Source organism: Saccopteryx leptura, chromosome 1 (genome assembly GCF_036850995.1).
Source record: "Saccopteryx leptura isolate mSacLep1 chromosome 1, mSacLep1_pri_phased_curated, whole genome shotgun sequence".
Classification (NCBI taxonomy): Eukaryota; Metazoa; Chordata; class Mammalia; order Chiroptera; family Emballonuridae; genus Saccopteryx; species Saccopteryx leptura.
In genome coordinates, this window is record NC_089503.1 from 156,087,130 (window position 1) to 156,091,438 (window position 4,309).

The window sequence follows — 4,309 nt, forward strand, 5'->3', positions numbered from 1 at the left end:
TATCAGCTTTCTACCTTAAAAAATTAGTTTCATATCTATATAATCCACATTCAAATTTCTCCAACTATTTCTGAAATATTTTATATAGTTTTTTTCAATCAAAGTTCACATATTGCAATTAATTATCATATTTCTTTAATATCTCTTAATCTAAGGAAGTTCCTGGTTTTTTTCTTCTTCCCATGGCATAGTTTTTTGTTTTATTTTGTGTAAATCTATGCATTTGGCTGTTTCCTTATGATCAAGCTCAAGTTGAACATTTTCAATAAGAATGCTTCTTGTCTGAATTTTTATATATATTTTTAAATGTTTATTTTATTGATTTTTAGAGAGAGGAAGAGGGAGACACACACACACACACACACACACACACACACACACAAGAACATTGGTCTGTTCTTGTTTGTGCCCTGACCAGGGACTGAACTGGTAACGTCTGTGTTTTGGGACAATGCTCTAACCAACTGAGCTATCTGGCCAGGGCTGTATTTGTTTACTTTTTATTGCATTTTTTTTTCTTTTTCCAAGTGAGAGGGGGGAAGATAGGCAGATTTCCGCATGAGCCTCTACCAGGATCTATCTGGCAACCCCATCAGGGGGCTGATGCTCTGCCCATCTGGGGCCATGCTTACAACTGAGCTATATTTAGCACCTGAGGCAGAGGCTCCATGGAGGAACCATCCTCAGTGCCCAGGGCCAATGTGCTCAAACCAATCGAGCCATGGCTGTGAGAAGGGAAGAAAAAAAGAGAAAGAGAAGGGAGAGGTGGAAAGATGAAGAAGCTGATGGTCACTTCTCCTGCGTGCCCGGACCAGGAATCGAACCCAGGACAGCCACACACTGGGCCAATGCTCTACCACTGAGCCAACCAGCCAGAGCCTTTTATTGCATTATTTAGAGTTTAGAAACTTGAAGCTCATTTTCTACATAAAAAAAGTTTTATCTGGGTTTTACTTTAAAACAGTTCATTTTTGCTTTCCCTGTTTTTCAAATGCCGGTCTGAGGACCAGTCCACCAGCAATTTTGAGTGGGTCTGCAAAAGAGTTAACCACCCCGATGTTGTATGAAGATTATAGACTCAATGATCTTAGTCAAATTTGCTTATGCTCAGGGTGATTTCTGCCTTAGCGATCCCTGAAATAATTCTCCTGTTTTCCTCGCTCCCCATGTGTAAAAAGGTTGAAAACCACTGGTTTGACATATCACCAAGCAGCCTTTGTCTAATGCTGCTTATTGACACTAACTTAGCAGGTGATTTGTTCACTCTCACCAATTATCCTGTGAGCTTTCTATTGCTATTTCCAATTTTGGGGACAAGGAAACACAAGGCTCATAGACATTAAATAATTTGCTGAAGGCCACACAAGTAAGAGGCAGAGAAAAGCCTTGTGTCCACGTCTCCAGACTTCTCTTGTTCTGTGAGCAGCCCCCCAAAGGGCCTTGAAAGGTGTGGACACAGAGGTGGGGCTGAGAGGGAGGGACTCATCTGAGCAGCCCCCCAGAGGGCCCTGAAAGGTGTGGACACAGAGGTGGGACCGAGGAGGAGGGACTCAGATCAGTATCTGTGCACCTGGTGCTTCCCAAAGGGCGGGAGGATGCCAGCTGACAGGTTTACCTGATGTATGGAAGCAGAACATGCTTCTACAGGCATCGTGAGTGCTGATAGTGACAAGAACCATCTTCACAGATTAAAGCAGGCCCCGACCTGATTTTATTGAATTTCCTAATCTTAGGCAATGGAGACTATTGCACACTATTTCTAACCTTTGTTTTGCAAAATCTGCCTCATCAGGTTCTTCTTTTCAACTTAAAGATAGATTATGTCAAAACATTCAGGATTCTTCCACTCAATCCCATCATACATTTTACTAGGATAATATGGCTATACAGGTGACAAGAGGGAAATGGGTCCTAAATATAACAGCTGGTTCAGGCTGCGATCACAGACAAATCAGAGACTGGGCAGTTTAAGAACAACAAGCATTGATTTCTCACAGTCCTGGAGGCTGAGGAGTCCAGGGTAGTGACCTCGGCGGATTCGGTGTCTGGTGTAAATCCTCTTCCGCATTGTAGACAATTGGCTTCTCACTGGGTCCTCACAGGGTGAGGAGACCTAGGGAGCTCTCTGGGGTCTCTTCTGTAAGTCATTGATCCCATTCATGATGGCTCCACCCTCGTGACCTGAAGACCTCTGTCTACCAATACCAACTTTGGAGGTTGGATGTCAACAAATGAGTTTTAGGCGGGCACAAATATTCAGATCATAGCACTATCATCCAAGGGATCAGATTGCAGGTTCTAAAAGCCAAAGAAAGGAACATTAAATTAAAAAAAAAGTTAATAATATAAAATGATAATATGAGGATAACAGAAAAAAAAAACATTTAAAAAAATTAATCATAATAACTCATGAAAAGTTAAGGCCAAATAAAAACATTAGTCTCTAGTCCTCTCAACCAACAACTTAAATTATTTTCAACATTGTCCATCTCAGTCTAGATCCATAATTCTCCACAATTTTTGTAATGACATGTAGTTTATAATGACAGGACTTCTATATGCTGTATTAAAATTTTTTTGATTTTACTACAAAGCAAATAATTAAAACTTTGTATGAGGACCATGTGCAGCTTTTAAAAAAGATTTTTATTTATTGCCTGACCTGTGGTGGCACAGCAGATAAAGCGTCGACCTTCAATGCTGAGGTTGCAGGTGTGAAACCCTGGGCTTGCCTGGTCAAAGCACATATGAATGAGAAGCAATTATTACAAGTTGATGCTTCTCCTTCCCCCACTTTTCTCTCTCTCTCTCTCAAATCAATTTTAAAAATATTTTTTAAAAAACATCACAATGTGGCCTTACCAGGCAGTGGCACAGTGGATAGAGCATCGGACTGGGATGCAAAGGACCCAGGTTCAAGACCCTGAGTTCACCAGTTTGAGTGCAGACTCATCTGGTTTGAGCAAAGCTCACCAGCTTGGACCCAAGGTCGCTGGCTTGAGCAAGGAGTTACTCGGTCTGCTGTAGCCCCCACCCCCACCCCGGTCAAGGCAAAGCAATCACTGAACAAGCAGAGAAAGTTTTATCCCCCTCGCTGTCTTCAAAGGTGCAGCAGGTCTGTTATTGTTTCAATGATCTCAGCCTCTTTCTTTCTAGGCAGAGGCAGGAAGTCACCTAGGGATGGTGACGGTCAATCTCAATTGCTCTGTGACGGGTTTCTTGAGTGGCTTCCATTTGCTGCATAAACGTCAAGTCAGTGGGTAAAGACCAAGGTCACAGTGAGATACACCACCACCCCCCCCCCATGGCTTAGCAGCAGTTCCTCCTACAGATCTACGCAAAGTTCCGGGGAAGAAGTCTACAATTTGCACAGGGAGGCTAGAGCATCTGGGAGAAGGGCCCAACACTCTCACCTGAACTATGGAAATGGGAGTTAGGAAAACCTGTCAAGATAATCTTCCAAGGCCTGCTGGCAGGCAAGGCCCCCACTGCCACTAACAGAGACTCACCTGAAGGGCAGGATCTTCTCAGGTGATGACTCAGGCTTGACAGCAGGGGCTCCATCCTTAGGCATGAAGGTAGATTCCTTCTACCTGTGTGTGTTTGGCAGCCAAAGCGCTCCAGACCCAGCCACCTAGGGCATAGTGTCTGAGCCTGTGTGTGATACAGGAGAGATGCATCTGTGGATTCCAAGCATGGAGCATCTCCCTAAGCTGGTCTCTGTGTCTGGTTCCTTGAGGCATCGTCCTCTGGACCCCATCACACTGGGAAAGGCTCAGGCAGACAGAAGCCCTGGGTGTCTAGCCCAGCGTCTGGTACGCAGAAGGTGCTGAGTGAATAGCTGAGCAAAAAAGTCACTAATAAAGAACACAGAATCCGGAATTCAATAACAACACCCCCATGGAAGCAAGCACAGCAACAGACCCAATAGACACAAATCTCTAGCTGCTGTTTGCAAAGCAGAAGTATCCTGCTTGGGACCGAATTCTTAGACTCTTTGGATGAAGGAGGTTGGACTCAAGAAGAAAATAGTCTAGTTCTTGCAAATAAAGGTAAGTGGATTTGCAATCAATTGCTTGGAAAAACAAAAGTAATGTGACTATGTTTACACCCCAAGCCAGTGGAGCAAGTCTTACTGTTTACATAAGATGTTATTTCAGCTACTAGCTGAAGCATGTAGATCACAGGTGACAATTGCAAGGCTCTGATATCCTGAAAGTACATGCCTAAACAAGGCTTATATTAACTGGGTGTAACCCTTACTGCAACCACATGGTGTGTGTGTGTGTGTGTGCGTGTGCGTGTGTGT

The 4,309-nt window shown here is 43.7% G+C and overlaps 1 long non-coding RNA gene across 1 annotated transcript; it reads right to left on the bottom strand.

The window, feature by feature from the left end:
* Positions 1-104: 104 nt before the first annotated feature.
* Positions 105-4,046, bottom strand: LOC136400844 (uncharacterized). The gene is made up of 2 exons (XR_010750417.1): positions 3,510-4,046; positions 105-2,298 (listed from the first exon to the last, which is right to left on the bottom strand). It is a non-coding gene; the product is annotated as an uncharacterized lncRNA (long non-coding RNA).
* Between the last annotated feature and the right edge of the window lie 263 nt (positions 4,047-4,309).